At 46.6% G+C, this 21728-nt stretch overlaps 1 pseudogene; it reads right to left on the reverse strand.

The window, feature by feature from the left end:
- The window catches only part of LOC141171983 (phospholipase A2 inhibitor and Ly6/PLAUR domain-containing protein-like), a 48715-nt pseudogene extending 27196 nt beyond the window's left edge, over window positions 1–21519 (reverse strand).
- Window positions 21520–21728: the final 209 nt, after the last annotated feature.

Here is a 21728-nt window from a genome sequence, read left to right on the forward strand (position 1 = left end):
GGCGATTACTCGTTCTTTCCCCTGCTGGATCTGGGACAGTACGGCTCCTAGCCCGATGTTACTGGCGTCGGTGTAGAGGATGAAGGGCTGGCTATAATCCGGGTACGCCAAGATTTCATCCCCCGTGAGGGCCATCTTCAGCTGGCGGAAGGACTCTTCTTCTAGCTCTTCCCATTTGAAGGGCGGCTTCTGGTTCTTGGCCTTCCGGGACTGGCCTATCAGGAGGTCCTGCATAGGCGCTGCCTTTTTGGTGAAACCGGGAATAAACCTTCGGTAGTAGCCTACCAACCCGAGGAACTGCCGCACTTCTTTTACGCTGGAGGGGCTTGGCCATCCCTTAATTGCGGTGATCTTATCGGGGTCGGGAGCCACTCCATCAGCGCTCACCACGTGTCCCAGGTACTGCACCTTTGGTTTCAGGAGGTGACACTTGGAGGGTTTCACCTTTAGGCCGTAACTCGCCAGAGCTTCGAACACCTCCGCCAGGTGTTTCAGGTGGTCCTCATAAGTTTTGGAGTATACGATGACATCGTCCAGGTACAACAGGACCGTCTCGAAGTTTCTGTGGCCCAGACAGCACTCCATTAATCGTTGGAAGGTTCCTGGGGCGTTGCAGAGTCCGAACGGCATGCAGGTGAACTCTCTAAGTCCCATCGGGGTGGTGAATGCGGTCTTCTCCCGGTCCGCCTCTGCTACAGGAACCTGCCAGTACCCGCTAGTGAGATCCAAGGTAGAGAAGAAGTTAGCAGACCTTAAAGCAGCCAATGACTCCTCTATCCTTGATAAGGGGTACGCATCCTTGTGTGTGATACGGTTGATTTTCCGGTAATCTACACACATCCTCATGGTGTTGTCTTTCTTTTTGACTAAAACTAGTGGGGCTGCCCAGGGGCTACAGCTATCCCGGATTACCCCAGCCTCCTTCATGTCTCCAAGCATCCCCTTGGCGTGTTGGTAATGTGCAGGGGGTACGGGTCGATACCTCTCTTTTATGGGAGGATGATCTCCCGTGGGGATGCGGTGTTCTACCCCCTTGACTCGCCCGAAGTCTAACGGGTGTTTACTAAACACTCTCTCATACTCTTGAACCACCCGGTAGACTCCCTGTTTCTGGTGGGAGGGAGTGGAGTCAGTTCCCAAGTGTAGTTGCTGACACCAATCCTCCATTACTTTCTTAGAGCCGTTACCTTCCTCCGGGTGAGATGGAGGCAAGGGTTCCACAGACTGTATAGAGTTTTGGTTGATGGTATATAATTTTGCTAGCGTGGCATACCGGGGCAGGTACACTTCCCTCTCCCCGATATTGATTATGCGAACGGGCACCCTCCCATGGCGTACATTGACCACCCCCCGTGCTGTCAAAATGGTGGGCCTACTGTCTGAGTAAACTGGTTCTACCATTGCCTGGTAATCTCTACCTCTCAGACCAATAGCTGCCCGGCACCAAATCATCATTTCACTTTTTGGGGGCATGGCAATAGGGAAAGGGTCACACATTCTTACGCTACCAATCTCACCGCCGGAGAGTTCCACCTGTTGACGTCGCATCAGTGCCCGGATCTCTTTCTGGAGCACTCGCTGCTCGCCGGAGCTGGCGTTCTTGGCAACCTGCTGTAGAAGGAAAATCACCTCTGCAAGACAATTCTCAATTACATTAGTTCCTAGAGTTATTTTTGGGTGGCTCTCATGTTTGTCAATGTCTACAATGATCAGTCCCTGTGCTGCCAGTTCGACTCTACCGATTTTGATGGTCACCTCTTTAAATCCGATTTGTGGCACGGGCTGGCCATTGCTGGCGATGATACTCAAGTCGTCGTCAGGGTAGCGGGTAATATCCGAGTCATTCCAGTACTGCTTAAAGAGCACGCACGGGATGGTGGTGACCTGTGACCCGGTGTCCAGTAGGGCACTCATGGGAATGCCATCCAGTACCACAGGCAAGACTGGACGTCCTCCCACATATCTGTCGCGCCAGTTAGATGGCCCTGGTGATCTTTTTCCTGGGGGTTGGCCCTCTACCCCAGGTTGTGCCCGTTTAAAGAACAGTACCTTTCCATATGTCCGGGTTGATTGCAGCGGCGGCAGATGGGTCGTCCGTCCTCGCTGTATCGGTCACTAGGTCTTCCTCTGGCCGGTGGGGTCCTCCTTGGTCGACGCCACGGGATGTCCTCCGGTCCGGATGCCAGCTGGATCTTCCCTGGGGTGGAAACCTGTAAAGACTGCACAGTTCGGGTTAGCGCAGCAACGCTCTTAGCTAGCTCTTGGACCTGATGGCGTAGGTCTGGAGCCGGGTCATTGTCCAAAGCCTGCGCATCAGCTCCCACAGGCCCTGCCGACAAGGGCGCCGCCTCCTGGTGGTAAGTTATAGCTGGGCGCCTGTGGGTCACAACGCCACCCGGTGCCGGTTCTCGGAGCACCCGGATGGCTCTGTCCTTGAACTGTGCAAAGTCCAGATGGGGATCCTGTAAGGCCATTGCCCGCAACTGGGTTCGGTGGGCATTGCAATATAAACCCTCTATAAATTGTTCAGTCAACAGCCTGTCCTCGTTTCCCACCCCATCAGGGTCGGTCTGCTTTATGGCCCTCAGGGCCTCTTGTAGGTTTAGTGCATAGTCCCTTATACTCTCATGCGCTCGCTGCTTGCACCCGTAGAATCTAAGCTTAATCTCGGCTGAGGTGCGGGTATCAAAGGTGTCCTTCAGCCGGGTTAGTATCCCTGCGACAGTCTTCCTCCCAGGTGGCCAGGATTTTACTTCCCTTTTGGCTGCCCCGGTTAGTTGGGCCACCAGGATGCTCACTTTTTGCTCTTCTGTGAGGGGGTACACCTGGAAGAGGCTATCCAGCTTTTCTCTAAAGTCATGCAGGGTATGTGACTCCCCTGAGTACTGGGGTAGCCAAGCTGCTCCCGGGATATAGGGCATGGTGAAGGGCATAACTGCAGCAGCGGTGGCGCTGGCGGGGGTTGAGGCAGTGAAGCTCTCCTCCGTATCCGACATCTTCCTCCCCCCTAGTGGACCGTGGCCTACCTTGCGATGATCCTGTTCCGTAGGCCGCAGCTCCGCCGTGGATCGTCAGGGTTGAGGACCTTCCGTCGCGCTCCGGTGACGTCGGCGTCTGCTGGGCTCCTTCCAGGACCTTACGCAACGTCCGGACGTGAGGCGGGGCTTCAGTTCTCGCGCGCTTTCAGAGTCCACGCCCCTCTTCTTCCCGCGCGGCGTCCTCAAGATGGCGTCCAATGGCGGGAAAACTCCACGGATGGCGGGAAGAAGGTCGAAGATGGCGCCGGATGGCGGGAAAACTTCGCGGATGGCGGGAAGAAGGTAGAAGATGGCGCCGGATGGCGGGAAACCTCCACGGATAGCGGGAATCTTCACCACTGGTAAGTTTGAACAGTTTTTGCTTTTCAGGCACGCAGTACCCGGTGGTTGCGGGCACGAGATCCTGCCGACTACGCCAAAGTTGACGCGCCCCTGGGCCTGTGTCGCGCTGCGATGCGCACGCGGGAGCTTACCCGGAGCCGGATCTCTTGAGGGTTGTAGTCTCGTGGCGGCGACCCGGTCCGTGCCCAGGGAGTCAAACTGAGCGGCGATGTACTAGCAGTAGATGGTTGGTGACTACGCCACCCGTTGAATGCAGCTATGGAGCTGCCGCTGCAGGGCAGACCGCTGAGGCCGGTGGAAGGATGGTGCAGCGTGTATGGTATAACCCCCAACGGGAGGGGTATGGCCTCAGGGCAGCCGACGTGGATGATGGGGGTAGCAGGAACCACTCAGAGACGGTGCGGTGTAGTTCAGGGTCTTTACTGGTGACAAAGAAAGACCCTCCCGGAGTACTTGCTAGTGATAGGGGCCTGGTCAGTCCTTGAGCAGATGGGATTTCCCCTGGCCAGGCGGAGTTGTAGGCCTTCCCAACTAACTGTACTCTTCTGGCTACCTTGCTAGAGGCGGGAATAAGTAGCCCACGTCCCTGAGTGTACCGTGTGGTGCTCACCCGTATGGCCGGTGACTCGGGGCCTTCTAATGGCTTCCGCTCCACGATGGCGGTGCTGGTCCCACGCGTGTGACCGTGCCTTCGGGCTTCTGGGCCAGAGGACCTGAAATCCTCTGCCGGACGGTTTCTGCTGCTGGGTAGGAGTTAGTACCCACAGCCTCGGACTCCGGGTCCGGTTAGAAATCTTCTCAGTCAGGGCGAGCTCTGCAGCTGCCAGCCCCTGACTCGTTGTAACACTGCTCCCCACAGAGCTCCTGATGTTTCTTGCTATGCTGCTTCTCTTCTCTACTCTTGTTCTGTCTTCTTTCTCACTAACCCTGCCTCAGCCCCGGGTTTATATAGGGGAAGTCCTTCCCCTCCCAAGACTGGGCAGGAGGTGTGGCATGCACAGGATCCCTGACCAAAGGACCTCCCACCTGCTCTCAGACGTAATATCTCTATCACTGTGGCAACCAGACCCCTGGGGTGTCACACATCTACCTCTGAAAAAATATTTGGGCTTCTAACTGTGTGTGGGACTTGTTCTATTAGTCCATCTATACTGACCTCCATCAGGTTGCAAACTGAATATAATTTTTTTCTGCATCTACCTCTGAAAAAATATTTGGCCTTCTAGCAGTGTGTGGGACTTTCTCTATTAGTCCATCTATACTGACCTCCATCAGGATGCAAATTAAATATAATTTTTATCTGCATCTACCTCTGAAAAAATATTTGGGCTTCTAGCTGTGTGTGGGACTTGTTCTATTAGTCCATCTATACTGACCTCCATGAGATTGCAAATTGAATATATTTTTTTTCAGCATCTAACCCAGCCAATAGTTTTGGCCTAATACCACAGTTTGGCAACTCAGCTCTGCTCGGTTCCCATCCATTGTTTTTTTGTGCAAACAACTCCAGAGTTGTTAATTAGTTAACCACCAAAATGAGTGGAAAAAGGCCTGCTGCTGGTGGAAAGGGGAATAGGCGTGTTGGGAAGGGGAAAAAAGGTTGTGTCCGTGGGGTAGGTGTTAAAGCAACAGTAACATCTGCAGAAGAAAGACCATCTCCCAGCCAAACTAAAATGTCTACTTCTTTTAGCGGACAATGTGATAAGATCCCTTTCTTATGGCCACGCCAATCGCTACAAATTCCAGATGAGGCACAAAAACAGCAGGTGCGTCAACGGATATCAAGTGCTCCTTTAAGTGAGCTCTCCTCCACATCAACTTCAACATCACAAATACTCCAGTCCTCAAAGGTGTCACCCCAATCGCACTTGCTTCCTCACAGCTCCCAAATCTCCAGCTGCCCGTCTGAGTATGAGGTAGAACAGATGGTTGAGTCTGCAGAGCTGTTTACTCATACTATAGCTTGGGAATCAGAGGTCGACTCAAGCGCTTCTGTGAATCCAGACGAGGAAATGATCTGCACTGATGCCCAGAATCTTTGAGTCGGATCCAGGACCAGACGCAGAAGGTTCTGACCATAATGTAGACCCTCATTCCCAAACTGTAACTCCTGTTGGTGGAGACAATGAGGAAGACGATGATGAGACTCAAATACCTGATTTGAGCGACAACTTTAGTTTTTTGTCAGGGCAGGAACAGGTTGGCTCTGAGGACGACAGGTGTGATAACGCACAGGGTGATGATGATGAGGTTGGAGATCCCACTTACTGTCAACCCACAGTCAGCCAAGAGATGAGGTCAGCAGAGGAGGTGGAGGAAGATGCTAGTGACGACGAGGTCAGGTTGCGCCTTCCTGGACAGAGACGTAGTACTGGAAGCACGTCAACAACTGCATCCTCAAACACAACTCTGCCTCTCACCACAAGTCGTGGTGGCTCTTCAGGTCGCATGGGTGCTAAGCCTTGCATAGCCTGGGCATTTTTTCAAATCGATAAAGATAACACGAGTTGGGTCATCTGTAACATTTGTCAGCAAAAGCTAAGTAGAGGCCAAAAAATACATAGTTTGAGTACTTCATGCATGAACCGGCACATGGACATGAAGCACAAGTTGCAGTGGGAAGCTCAGTGTGCTACAATGCGGCCTAGCCGGCCGGGCCAACCACCGTCTGCCATATCTTGTGCATCCGCGGCCTCTTCATCCTCTGTGACTGGGGGGACAGCAGTCACACCTGTTTTGGGGCGCAGACCTGCCACCTCTTTACCCCCAACAGCCAGCGTGATTGGCAGGTCATCATTTTCTTTGGAGGTGGTAACACCAGCTGGTGTTGAGCGCTGTCCGACATCGATAGCACCACCTTTGGATCAAGGCAACCTAAGATGTCCGCCTGCATCTTCCTCACAGACCGGCAGTTTGCCGGGGACACCCTTATCAACCCCGTCTAAGCACAATAGCCAGCCCTCGGTCCCTCAGATGTGGACAAGTAAAAGACCATTTCCTCCTAGCCATGAGAAAGCTAAGAGGTTGAATTTCACCATCTGCAAGCTCTTGGCTACAGAAATGCTGCCTTTCCGCCTGGTGGACACAGAGGATTTTCGAGACCTTATGTCCGTCGCAGTGCCCCAGTACCAGATGCCCAGTCGGCACTACTTCTCAAAGAAAGGTGTGCCTGCGCTCCACCAGCATGTCGCACACAACATCACCGCTTCTTTGAGAAACTCTGTGTGTGACAGGGTGCATTTCACCACAGACACTTGGACGAGTAGGCATGGACAGGGGCGTTACATGTCGCTGACTGGGCACTGGGTAACTATGGTGACAGCAGGACAAGGGGCTGCTGTCCAAGTCTTGCCGTCCCCACGAGTTGTGCGTCAATCCTCTTTATGTCAAAGTTCCTCCACTGCTTCTGCCTCCTCAACCTCCTCTCGGTCTTCCACCTGCACCCAAAGCCTGTCTGGTCATGCCACAAGCTTTCTAACTGTGCAGAAGGGATCCTGCACACCTCCTTACTATGCTGGCAGCAGGGCTCAACGTCATCAGGCGGTTTTTACTTTGAAATGTCTGGGAAATGTGAGTCACACAGCTGAGGAGTTGTGGTCAGCTCTGGAGAACCAATTTCATGAATGGTTGTCTCCACTGGACCTGAAACCAGGGAAGGCCGTGTGCGACAATGCTGCAAACCTGGGTGCGGCCCTTCGCCGGGGCAATGTCACACACGTGCCTTGTATGGCTCACGTGTTGAACCTGGTTGTCCAGCAATTTTCAGCCCACTATCCCAGACTAGATGGCCTTCTGCAGAGGGCACGGTCTCTGTGTGCTCACTTCCGCCGTTCGCATCCCGCAGCTCAGCGACTTACATCTCTACAGAAGTCGTTGGGCCTGCCACTTCACCGGCTAAAATGTGATGTGCCTACCCGGTGGAATTCAACTCTGCACATGTTGCAGCGACTGTGGCAGCACCGACAAGCCCTGGTGCAATACGCTCTGACGTATAGCCTGGGCCAATGAGATCCAGAGGTGGGGCAAATCATGCTGGAGGAGTGGTCTCAGATTAGGGACCTATGCACCCTTCTGCACAGTTTTGAAATGGCGACGAAGATGTTTAGTGCTGACGATGCCATTATCAGCATGACTATTCCGGTGATTTACATGATGGAGCACATGTTAAACAGAATTCGGAGTCAGGTGGTGGCACAAGAGGAGGTGGAGGAAGTAGAGGAGGAGGAGTTGTATGCGGAAGGGCTAACATCTGAAAGGTCTAGACGGTCGGCAGCACCAAGGCGGCAGGCATGTGAGGGTGGGGGAGATGGTTTTACCAGGGCGCATTGTAGCAGCCAAACTAGTGAGGAAGGTGCAGTAGCCCAGGAAGAAGTGGAGGACAAACTGATGGAAGACTCATCAGATGAGGGAGACCTTGATCACATTTCTGTTGTGCGAGGTTGGGGGGAGAGGACAGAGGAAGGAAGCATGATTGTTACCTCGCCACCAACACAACAGGGACTTGGTGCTCCTGGATGCGCAACACACATGAGTGCCTTCTTGCTGCACTACCTGCAACATGACCCTCGAATTGTGAGAATTAGAAATAATCCTGACAACTGGGTTGCCACACTGTTAGATCCCCGGTACAAAAGTAAATTTGCCGAAATTATTCCTGCCATAGAAAGGGATGCACGCATGCAGGAGTATCAGCAGAGACTGTTGCAGAATCTTACATGTGCTTTTACACAAAACACCAGTGGTGCATGTAGTTAATCTCACAGTTCCAACTTGCCAACCGTGGGACCGTCAAGTGTTCAGCACTCAAACCATAACAGAACAACAGTATCTGCTGGTAACATCAATTTTGCGGAATCATTTCACCACTTTTTTAGCCCATCCTTTGCAAGGCCACAGGAGACAAGAAGTCTGACACATAGTCAACGCCTAGAGACGATGGTACAGGAGTATCTCCAAGTAAACATTGAAGCGATGACTGTGTCACTGGACCCTTGCTCTTTTTGGGCTTCCAATCTGGATAAATGGCCGGAGCTAGCCACTTACGCCTTGGAGATCTTGTCATGCCCCGCAGCCAGCGTTCTGTCTGAACGTGTGTTCAGCGCTGCTGGTGGTGTGCTGACAGATAAGCGCACGCGGCTCTCCACTGATAATGTAGACAGACTCACGTTCCTAAAGATGAACAAATCATGGATCCGAAACGACTTTTCTACCCCTGTGTCATCCTGGGAAGAGTAAAAGCTTGATGATTGGTTAAAATCACCCTACCAATCGTTTTAAGCTTTCAAATTACTAATCATGTTTATCTGTATCTTGGCTGGAAAATAATTTGGGCTTTGTAGCAGTGTGCAGCACTGATTCTATTAGGCCATCTATAATAAGCTCCACCAGATTTAAAATTACTAATCATGTTTATCTGTATCTTGGCTGGAAAATAATTTGGGCTTTGTAGCAGTGTGCAGCACTGATTCTATTAGGCCATCTATAATAAGCTCCACCAGATTTAAAATTACTAATCATGTTTATCTGTATCTTGGCTGGAAAATAATTTGGGCTTTGTAGCAGTGTGCAGCACTGATTCTATTAGGCCATGTATACTAAGCTCCACCTGATTTAAAATTAATAATAATTTTTAGCTGCATCTAGCCCGGAAAATAATTTTGGGGCTCCGAGATGCGCAAGACACATAAGTGCCTTCTTGCTGCATTACCTGCAACATGACCCTCATAATGTCAGAATTCGAAGTAATCATGACTACTGGGTTGCCACACTCTTAGATCCCCCAAACTTTTCGATCAACCTTTTCATTTTAATAAAGAACCAAAAAATTGTCATTTTTGAAATTATAAGCATTAGCAGGTTATTAGAAACTGAAATCAAACCGTTTTCAACTCAAAACTTTATTCTAGGTGATGTTACATTTTCACATAGGACCCCTTGTTCGAAAGGAGCTTCTGAACTCTCTCGTCCATTGAATTTGTCAGGTTTTGGATGGTTTCTGCTTCAATTGTTTTGCATGAGGACAGAATACCCTCCCAGAGCTGTTGCTTAGATGTGAATTGCCTCCCGCCATCATAGAAACTCCTTTTGATGATGCTCCAGAGGTTCTGAATGGGGTAGAGTTCAGGGGAGCATGGGGGTCACACCATAAGTTTGTCCCCTTTTATGCCCATATCAGCCAGAGATGCAGATGTTTTATGTGCAGCATGAGATGGTGCATTATCATGCAAAAAAATGATCTTGCTATGAAATACACGGTTCTTCTTCTTGAACCATGGCAGGAAGTGCTGTTTGAGAAAATCCACATACATTATGGAGTTCATCTTTAGCGCCTTCAGGGATCCTAAAGGGGCCGACAATCTCTCTCCCCATGATTCCAGCCCAAAACATTACTCCACCTCCTCCTTGTTGGCGCTGTAGCCGTGTTTGCGTGGGGTGTCCATCAACCAGCCATCCTCTACTCCATCCATCTGGACCATCGAGCGCTGCACGGCACTCATCCGTGAACAAAACAGTTTTGAAATCAGTCTTCATGTAATGTTTAGCCCACTGGAGCCGTTTCTGCTTGTGTGCAGTGGATAGAGGAGGTCGACAGGATGGCGTATGTACAGCTGAAAACCTCTGAAGGACCCTGCATCTTGTTGTTCGGGGGACGTTGGAGGCACCAGCAGCTTCAAAAACTTGTCTGCTGTTATGACGAGGCTTTTTTGCCGCTGCTCTTTTAACCTGACGTAATTGCCTGTAGGAAAGAGTCCTCAATTTGCCCTTATCAGCACGCACACGTGTGTACTGTGAATCAGCTACATACCTCTTGATTGAAAAGACACTTCATCCTGATCATCGCACAATGTTGATTGTAGTCATGCCTTGACCTAAACACTCCACAATTTGTTGCTTCTCAGCAGCCGACACATCCTTTTTCTTTCCCATTTTGGCAGAAAATGTAGGCTGCTTACTAATGTGAGACAGCCTTCTTAAGTAGTCTTGCCTTTCATTGGACACACCTGCCAAACTAATTAGCACAGGTGTCTGCAAATGCTTACAGTGATATAAAGAGCCCTGACACACATCACCATCAATGAGTTTAACTGACAAACAAACAAATTCTTCCCTTATCACTCCTAAACACTTTTTGCATAATAATTTGGAACACAGTGTACATGTGCTTTTCCACAAAACACCAGTGGTTCACTTAGTGAATCTAACAGTTCTAACTTGCCAACCGTTGTCTGTATGGAGTTGTTCAATAAAGGGCCCAAAATTAAGATAACATAGATGGGAGAGGTCTCTATGAATAGGAATTCCTAAGTATTTGATACCCTGTGAGGGCCAGGCAAAGGGAAAGTTGGACTGGATGGAATCCTATATGGATTTGGGGAGGGAGACATCGAGGGCCTCAGACTTCGCTGCATTGATTTTAAAATTTGACCATGTAACAAAGTGATCTATTTCAGCCATAACAGCATGGATGGATATATGTGATTGATTGATATATACTAGGACATCATCAGCAAATAGAGAGCACTTGTACTTGGTGCCTCCCACCTCAATCCACCTAATATTGGGGTTATGGTGAATTGATGAGAGCAGGTGCTCCGTCACTAGGATGTATAAGAGAGGGGACAGAGGACATCCCTGCCTTGTCCCATTGGTGATTGTGAAAGGTGATGAAAATGTTCTGATGCACCCCCTGGGCCTTGGGACACCAGGAACCGAACCCTTTTTGGTGGATGCTGGTGGTTGTAGTCTTCGTGGCGGCGACCCGGTTCCGTGGCTCAGGGTGGTCAAACCAGTGGCGGAACTATTTATGTGGTTTTGATGTTTAAATGTCCGACTACGCCACCCGTGGATTGCGGTCAGAGTGAACCGCCGCTCCAGGGCAGACCGCTGAGGCTGGTGTTGTGGGTGCAGCAGAGCGTAGCATAACTCCCCACGGGAGGAGTATAGCCTCAGGGCAGTGTATGCGGAGGATGGGGGTGATGATGCAGGGCAGCAGCAGTAACGACACGCAGTCAGTGATGCAGTTCATGGCCTTTACTCACAGTTCTTATTATCCAGACCACGTCTGAAGGTAACGGCTGCCCACGTCGTACTGTGCTCACCAGGTGAGGGGCTCAGACAACTCCCAGATAACTTTGGAGCGCTTCACAGGACCCCCTTTGTGTGTCCTTTGTCTGGCCTTTCTTACCAACCCTTCTGTCCGGCTGCCTCGGGCCTCCTCTTGGTAAACTTGGCGCCAGTTTCCCTGACCCTATGTGGTGCCTTCCTAGCGGGTGTAGCGAGGGGCTGCACCACATAAAATGTCACAGCCTCCGGTTTCTTGCTGAGGGTCGTTTTCTGCCTCCACTGGTTTCGGGGACCGGTCTCCCCCTTTGGCCTGACCCCTCCACGCAGGTGGATTCGGGCGTGCAGTGGCGACTCGCCCGTCCGCACCCCTGGGATCCCTTCATTCCTCGTTCCTGGAGCCTTCTCCGCTCCTCTTCCTTCCTTCTCCCTCTTCCAGGCCTAAGCCTCTGTTACTAGGCCCGCCTCCGGAGCAGAGCTCATGCAGAGCCCCTGCTCCCTGCCACTTCTGCTCAGACTTCTCTGCACTGAACTAAGATGGTGCCCACCTTTTATACTCCCTTCTCAATGCACCCAGGAACTGCTTCCTCCCTGCTCCTGCACTACAGGGTTCCCCTTCCTCAGTGTTCCCTCCCCCCACTCCAGCCAGGGACAGGGACTGTCGTGCCCATCTCAGAGGCATATTGGTCGCCCTGCCCCACGGCAATGTGGTGTAATGCATGCAGGTGTCGGGTCCTGATCCACACTCCATCCTTACCTGAGAGTGAGATATCACACCTCTGGGTGAGGTGCAATACCTCTGTAGCAACCGAGCCCTCAGGGTGCTACAGTTCCATTTATCTTCAGCCTAGGTGACGTATTGTGATACAGGGCCGTGATTTTGGCCATAAAAGGGTCCCCTAGACCCCTACCCCAAGCTTTTTAAGAGAATCATATATGGCGTGCCAGGAGACTCTATGGAATGCTTTCTCAACATCCAACGAGAGTATTAAATTACAAATTTTTAACTGCATCTAGCCCAGGAAATACTTTGTGCCTAGTAGCAGTGTCTGCTAGTCAGCGGATTATCCCGGCTGTTAAGCAAGCTACACCACCTGTAGTTTGGACACTTAATTTTTTCAAAGGAAATGCTTCAGGACCACGGGATACTCAGTGAAGAGCATCAGGAGGCACCCCAAGGCATAGGGGCTGGGACTGGCAGTAGGATGCCTTGCGGTGGACAGCCGAGCTCGATCCTTATAAAAGCTTTTTAACTGCAGCAGCTTTAGTGGACGCTACTGGAGCTGGAATTACGCGGCTGCTGGCATGAGACTTGCCCTCCAATAGATCCTTGTAAATGGATTTAAAGTGTATTCATTCAAATTAGAGAGACAATTTAAATTAAAAAGCTTAGAGCTGCCTCCACCACAGGGGGGCTCGCTCGACCCACCAGCGGACAGGCACCAGTATTGGGAGAGGGGGGCTGGCCGTCAGGGTTCACCGCGGCTCTGGCACAAACCCGGCGACACGGAGGTGGCACGGGCAGGAGCGGACTGAACGTGTCGGCTTCTCACTTTTTGGATTTTAGAAGGGCATGACATGCCTATATCTGTGTCTCCCCCTCCTTTTACTCCTCCACCTCTTTTCTTTTCGCATGACTATATGTACTTGTCACTTTTCCATGTGTTAGTTGTGTCTTCTGAGCAGTTTGTCAGCTTTTGGACACCTTTGAAGGTGTTTTCTATGTGTTTCTATGTGTTTTTGTTTGCCTGCCATTGGTTTTAACGGTGTTCGAAGGTGTTCGACGAACAGTTCGACGAACACACGGGTGTTCGACGAACCGAACCGAACTCGAACACTACGGGGGTGGCTCAACACTAGAAATGAATACTGCTGCTTTTCTTCAAAACCAGTGGCAGAAAACAAATCATGAATGTGTATCAGTGTAGATTATCCTTTTATGCTATTGCTCATTTACACATCAGTATTTTGTACCAGTATTTGTATGCCTAAACCAGGAGTGGACCTTGCAAAGAAAAAAATATAATTGAAAGATTGACACCTGTTCTGTATTTAGGAGACACTCCTGGTATTGGCATACAATTACTGATGTGTAAATACTGATGAAGTATTGATCAAAGTACTGATGTGTGAATGAGCCCTTAACCCTTAGCAGAAATATTTCTCCTGTCCTGATACTTTGCCACAATGTATCAGTGTACACACAGTTAGGTCACTGTCACTCTAGTAGGTGTGGACCCACTGCACCAAGAACTGGGCTTAACCTTGAAGGGTGTAACTAAGCGGCTACCCAGTCTTCACTAGAGCCTCTAATGGTGAAGTTAGGCTTGAGCTGCAGGTAGCCACCAGGTACCACTCCAGGGCAGTCCACAGTACTGCAGCAGCTGACCCCAAGGGTCAGGGATGTAGATACAGACTTGGAGAGTCAGGCAGGACAGGGTCTGTATACCAGTAGTATGGACACTAATGTTGTTCAGATGGACCGATTTCTGGTGCAGGTTCTAAAAAGACTGGTTCGATATCAGGTTCGGGTACAAACTGTATGGGTTCAGGGTCTGGTTATCAGGATGAGTTCTGGAGCATGGGATAGACTCAGGTGCAGGATGATCGCTGGACGGGTGCAAGAATACAAGACAGATTCTGGTATGGTGTCACAGGATGAAAACACAGGTACCCAACAACAGATTAGTAGGCTAAGGACACACTAGGCAATGAAGTTGCTCAGGCACCTCCCTACAGGGGAGGGTGCCTTAAATACCTAATGCCTCCCAGCTATAGGCTGGGGGTATTTCTGGAGTGCATGCGCTACCCATGTAAGAATTGGGGAGTGTGCACGGGTGCACCCTAAGCGCGTTGCTGGGGAGCTTTCGTGATGTGCTCGAGCCCTGGACACAGGAAGCCGCAGAGGAAGCCGGAGCAGGAGAAGCCACAGAGCGGCAGTGGCAGTGAGCATGTTTTCATCCCTGCTGGGAGGAGGGAGAGAAACCATGCAGGGATGCCAGCGTTACAGTCACATTCACACATTTAGTATTTGGTCAGTATTTTACATCAGTATTTGTAAGACAAAATCAGGAGTGAAAGAATCAGACGAAAAATATAATAGAAACACTTCACCACTTCTGTATTTTTCACCCACTCCTGGTTTTGGCTTACAAATACTGATGTAAAATACTGACCAAATAGTGAATGTGTGAACATGGCTTATTGCAACATTGACACCTGTTTTGTGTTGTGGAGACACTCCTGGTTGTGGCTTACAAATACTGATGTAATATTGATCAAAAATACTGATGTGTGAATAAAGCATTATAGCAAGTCTTATTTTCATCTGGGCAAAGCTTTCGTTTACAATAGTGATGAGCAAGCATGCTCGTTACTCGAAATTTACAAGCATGCTCGGTTGTTTTCCGTGTATCTTCGGCGTGCTCGGGTGTTATGTTTGAGTCACTCCGTGCACATGATTTGTGACTGTTTGAAAGCTTTAATACATGTGAGGAATGCCTGTTTCTTAGTCATTCTTCACATTTATTAAAGCTGTCAAACAGTCGCAAATCATGCACACGGAGTGACTCGAACAAAACACCCGAGCACGCCGAATATACTCGGCAAGCACCCGAGCATGCTCGCCGAAAGAGTTAGCAGAACATGCTCACTCATCACTAGCTTACAATCTTAGCTCTGTATCCAATTGCACTGGAAAATAAAGTGCCCCCATAGACACTCAGCACCTGAGGCACATGCTATGGTTGCCTACATCCCATAAATATGCCACATAAACACATGTTGCACTCTAAACTGTTAACCCCATGGAAGATGGGGCCGTAAACTTCATACAATTATTGCATTTTAATTGCTAATAAGAGGATCCTTTCAAGGCACAAAAGATTACAGTTTGTCATGTAACTTACGAGTCTCGTTTCCGTATATGCAGATCCACACACAAAGCCTGATGGACAAGTCATACTGCTGCCGGAGCATGAGGAGGATGCAGCAGTGCACTGCGTACATGAGAGAGAGCTACCTAAAGAGAAGTCACACAGACAGCACATTAATCACTCACTACACTCTGTGCCAACACATTCAACTTCTCTGCAATGTCACTGAGATCAGAGGCAAATAAGATAAATGTTTACAGCTGAATATTAACACAACTTGTCTTGGGTACATACTGGGTGAAGCAAAATTATATAATAATATTAATAATAATATAAAATTATTACTATCACTTTTTGTTAGTACTAATATTTTTATTACTAATATTATTACTACTATTATTATTATTACTATTACTACTATAAATTTTACTATTACTACTATTATTACTATTATTTCTACTAATATTACTATCATTATTACTATTCCTAATATTGTTAATATTATTATTATTATTATTATTATTATTATTATTATTATTATTGTTACTACTACTATTATTACTATTATTCTTACTAATATTAACCCCTTTACAACCCAAGGTGGTTTGCACGTTAATGACCAGGCCAATTTTTACAATTCTGACCACTGTCACTTTATGAGGTAATTACTCTGGAACGCTTCCACAGATCCCCCTGTTTCTGAGTATGTTTTTTCGTGACACATTGTACTTCATGATTGTGGTAAAATTTCTTCGATATCTCTTGCATTTATTTGTGAAAAAAATGGAAATTTGGCGAAAATTTTTAAAATTTTGAAATTTTCAAAATTTGAATTTTTATGCCCTTAAATCAGAAAGATATGTCACAAAAAATAGTTAATAAATAACATTTCCCACATGTCTACTTTACATCAGCACAATTTTGGAACCAAATTTTTTTTTTATTGGGGAGCTATAAGGGTTAAAAGTTGACCAGCGATTTCTCATTTTTCCAACAAAATTTACAAAACCATTTCTTTAGAGACCACATCATATTTAAAGTCACTTTTAGGGGTCTTTATGACAGAAAATGCCCAAAAGTGACACCATTCTAAAAACTGCACCCCTCAAGGTGCTCAAAACCACATTCAATAACTTTATTAACCCTTCAAGTGCTTCACAGGAATTTTTGGAATGTGGAAGAAAAAAATTAACATTTAACTTTTTTCACAAAAACGTTACTTTAGACCCAATTTTTTTATTTTTGCAGGGGTAACAGGAAAAAATGGACCACCAAATTTATTGTTCAATTTCTCCTGAGTAAGCAGATACCCCATATGTGGGGAAAACCACTGTTTGAGTGCACGGCAGGGTTCAAAAGGGAAGGAGCGCCATTTGACTTTTTGATTGTAAAATTTGATTGAATAATTAGCTGACGCCATGTTGCAATTGGGGAGCCCCTGATGTGCCTAAACAGTGGAAACTCCCCACAATTGACACCATTTTGGAAACTAAACCCCTCAGGGAACTTACCTAGATGTGTGGTGAGCACCTTGAACCCCCAGGTGCTTCACAGAAGTTTATAACATTAGGCGGTAAAAATAAAATTTTCACATTTTTTCCCACAAAAATGTTTTTCAGCCCCCACTTTTGCATTTTCATAAGGGTAACATGAGAAATTGCACCATGCAGTTTGTTGAACAATTTCTCCTGAGTTAGCAGATACCCCATATGTGGGGGAAAACCACTGTTTGGGCATGCGGCAGGGTTCGGAAGGGAAGGAGCGCCATTTGACTTTTTGATTGTAAAATTTGCTTGAATAATTAGCGGATGTGCCCCTGATGTGCCTAAACAAGTGACACCATTTTGGAAACTAGACCCCTCAGGGAACTTATCCAGATGTGTGGTGAGCACCTTGAACCCCCAAGTCCTTTACAGAAGTTTATAACATGGAGCCGTGAAAATAAAAAAATCACACTTTTTACACAACAATGATGTTTTAGCCCCAATGTCTTTATTTTCACAAGGGTAAGAGGAGAAAATGGACCCCAAAAACTTTTGTGCAATTTTTCCTGAGTACGCCAATACCCCATATGTGGGGAAAATACAGTGTTTGGGTGCACGGCAGAGATCAGAAGGGAAGGAGCACTGTGTGACATTTTGAACGCAAAATTGGCTGGAATCGAGAGTGGACGCCATGTCGCGTTTGAAGAGCGCCTGATGTGCCTAAATAGTGGAAACCCCCCACAAGTGACCCCATTTTGGAAACTACAACCCTCAAGGATTTTATCAAGGGGTATAGTGAACATTTTGAACCCAGAGGTATGACACAGAATTTGATAACATTAGGTCATCATATTGAATAAGTTGTCATTAGTCTTGAGCGCAAGTGCTCGCTACTTGAGTTTGCATCGGGTACTCAGGTATGCACCATGTATCACGGGTGCTCAAGTGAAATGCTCGAGTCCCCGCCCGCGTGTTTCATGGTTATTTGACACCCCAAAAAAAACATGCGGGGATCGCTCGTGCATGGCAGGCAATCCCCACAAGGTTTTTTTGGCCGCGAAGCATACGGGGTGGAGACTCGAGCACCCGCGATACTCAATGCATACCTGAGCACCCGATGCAAACTTAAGTAGTGAGCACTTGCATTCAACACTAGTTGCCATATCGTCATTTTTTTTTTTTTTTTTTTACTTTTGAAAAAAAACAGCCCTAACCCCAACCCTGAACCCAACCCTAACATTAGCACAACCCTAACCCCAACCCCAGCCATAGCATTTATTTTTTACGCCATTCCAAGTGCGGTATAAGTGATTAAGATTACCTTATTCTTCGGTCGGTGCGACTACAGAGATACCAGAATCATATCGGGTTTTTATGATTGACAGCTGTTACACACTAAAGGACACATATATTTTTTAAAATCTAGTTTTTGCATCGCCATATTCTGAGAGCTATAATTTTTCCATATTTTGGCCGACAGAGTCATGCGATGGCTTGTTTTTTTGCGGGAGAAGTTGACGTTTTTATTGGTGCCATTTTCAGGCACGTGACATTTTTGATCGCTTTCTATTCCAGCTTTTGGGAGGCAGAATAAACAAAAAACAACAATTCAGGAATTGTTTTTTTTTTACATTTTTTTATTCTACTCTGCGTGTGGTAAATTGATAAGGTAGCTTTATTCTTTGGGTCAGTATGTTTATAGCGGTACCACATTTATATAATTTTTCTATGTTTTGGCGCTTTTATACAAAAAAAGCTATTTTATAGAAAAAATTATTTTTTTGCATTGCTTTATTCTGAGAGCTATAACTTTTTGATTTTTTGGATGATGGAGCTGTATGGTGGCTTGCTTTTTGCGGGACAAGATGGCGTTTTCAGCGGTACCATTATTATTTATAGTTGTCTTTTTGATCGTGTGTTATTCCATTTTTTGTTTGGCGGTATGATGATAAAGCATTGTTTTTTGCTTAGTTTTTCTTTTTTTTTTTTTTACCGTGTTCACTGAAGGGGTTAACTAGTGGGACAGTTTTATAGGTCAGGTCGTTCCGGACGCGGCGTTACCAAATATATGTACTTTTATTGTTTTTTTTGTTTTTTGTTCATAATAATATTTATTGATGGGTACATTATATTTTTATTTTAGGTGGATTATTATTATTTTTTTTTTTTTCCACTTTCTGACAGTTTTTACACTTTTTTACTCTGTCCCACTCTAGGACTTTCACTTTTTTTATTCTAATCACCTGCATAGCATAGGGATGGAGCACCATCCCTGTGCTATGCAGGCAGTCAGTGCTGCACAGTGAGACGATTGTTTGGTCATGCACTGCGCATGACCAAACAATCTTCCTGCTGTCTGGTGACCCGGATGTTGTCATGACAACATCGGGTCGTCATGGCAACACCCGGGAAGCCGCGGCAGACAGCACTGGAGGCCAGGAACGGAGGTGAGTATTGCGATCACCTCCCCTTAGCCATCGCAATGCTGAGATCGACTTTGATCGCAGCATTGCAGGGGTTAATGTGCTGGGAGCGGTGTGGGAATAGCCTGTGTGCGCGCGCGCGCGATCGGGATGACGTACTAATACGGGTCAGGCTCTTAAGTCCCAGGGCACAGACGCATATTAGTCATGGGCTTTAAAGGGGTTAAAATTACTATTATTACTGCAGTCTTGCAGCAATGGGGTCCTGGGTTCAAATCTCACCAAGGACACCATCTGCAAGGAGTTTTGTATGTTCTCCCCGTGTTTGCATGGGTTTCCTTCTGGTTCTCCGGTTTCCTCCCACACTCCAAAGACACACTAATAGGGAATGTAGATTGTGAGCCCCAATTGGGACAGAGCACATAATGTCTATAAAGCGCTATGGAATTATTGGTGCTATATAAGTGAGTAAAATAAATAAATAAGTAAATTATCATTACTATTAGTGATGAGAGCGCATGCTCGCCACTGCTCATTACTCGCCCGAGCATCTCAGTACTGTGCGATGCTCGGGCGGGAGCTCGGGTCCCCTCCCTGCATGTTTGGCGCTATTTAGAGTGCCACTCAACATGAAGGGATTGCCTGCCATTCATTGTAATGCCGCAGCCATGTTGGTTGTGGCATTACAGTGATAGCCCAAATTGATGGGAACAGTGCTCAGAGAAACATGAAAAGCCGGCAATTCATCAGCAGCATACACCGATACCTGACAATTTAGAACAGAAAGAATAGAGCATCACACATAGATTAGATAGATAGAAACATGTCAGTCACATATATAAGAAGTACAGTGACAGTGTTGCTTAATGTACTTGTCATTTAGTGTTAAAATAAAGGATTTATTAAAAAAAAATTGGTGTGGGATCCCCCGTAATTTTAGTCTCTAGCGGAGGTTAAGCAGATGGCTGGGGCAGATGTTTGAAGCCTGGGAAGGGGGTAATACCCATGGAGCGTCCCAGGCTACTAAAATCAGCCCCCAGCTGAATACTTAGCCTTTACTAGCTATTAAAATGGGGGATCCCAAAAAAAATGACGTGGGGTCCCCCTATTTTAATAGCTAGCAAAGGCTAGGCAGGCAACTGGGGGCTGATATTAATAGCCCAGGAAGGGTGCCATGAATATTGGCCCCCTCCCAGGCTAGAAACACCAGCCCTCAGCCGCCCCAGAAATGGTGCATCCATTGGATGTTATAACTGTATGCGGCTGCTGAATTGCCGGCTTTTTTAAAGAGGCGGGTGCGTGAAAATTGGAGGGCACTAGTGTGTTCCAAGTGCCCTGCTATGTTTTTCATGCACCCTCCTATATACCCTGCCTGCCTGTCTGCCTATATATTCTGCCTGCCCGTCTGACATGGTTCATTGAGCACTGTTCCCATCGATTTGGGCAATTTTTTACCTTCTGGGGGGGACCGCCGGGGGGGACCGCCAGAAAAATGCTCGATTTTTCCATAGACTTATTTGGACTCATTGCTCGGGTCGAGCAGCCAAGTATTCCAATGTGCTCGACCCGAGCTTCGAGCACCCGAGCATTTTAGTGCTTGCTCATCTCTAATTACTATCATTACTACTATTATTACTGCTATTAATCTTACTATTGTTATTAATATTATGAATACTTATTTTTCTATTACTGTTATTAGTACTATTATTACTAATTCTATTATTATTACTATTATTACTATTAATATTATTATTACTAATGTTACAGCTATTATTACTAATTATATTATTACTATTATTATTATTATTACGATTACTACTATGAATACTATTATTATTACTACTATTACTACTATTATTATTATTATTATTACTATAAATACTATTATTACTACTATTAATATTATTATTACTAATATCACTATTATTATTACTATTATTATTACTACTACTATTATTATTATTATTATTATTATTATTATTATTACTACTATGAATACTATTATTACTGTTGTTACAATTCTAAACTGAACAAAAATTAAAACATAAACACTGCATGTGTTTTTCAGAAAACTTACTTGTTGCTGCAAAAGCCAAAAGGAGGCTCAAAATTTCAATCAGGGAACTCATCGTTCTGCTCTTGAAAACACGTCCAATTGTGAAATGGAAACTTTGGCTGAAGAATCTAATATATTTCTTTTTTAGGGGGTGAGGTTTCATAATTTCTCAGAAATTGATCCCCCTTCCTTAAGAAACAAAAGTTACAGCTTACACCCTTCCACTCTCTGTTACTTGGCAATAATAGAATTGGTTATATAAATCTGGCTTATATTATGTAAACAGAATGTTAAAACGGACTAAAGGGTTAACCTCTGGATTGCAATATTTGTTCAGAGTTCTGATAAAAATCCATGGAGTTGCAGGGAATGATGGAGTTCAAGGACTTGCATGATTTCAGAAGAAATAAATGTTTATCAAAAGTAAAAGAAAAATACTTCTTGGCTTC

This window comes from Phyllobates terribilis, unplaced genomic scaffold (assembly GCF_046119375.1).
Source record: "Phyllobates terribilis strain yellow unplaced genomic scaffold, ASM4611937v1 Scaffold_12__6_contigs__length_324123572, whole genome shotgun sequence".
NCBI lineage: Eukaryota > Metazoa > Chordata > Amphibia > Anura > Dendrobatidae > Phyllobates > Phyllobates terribilis.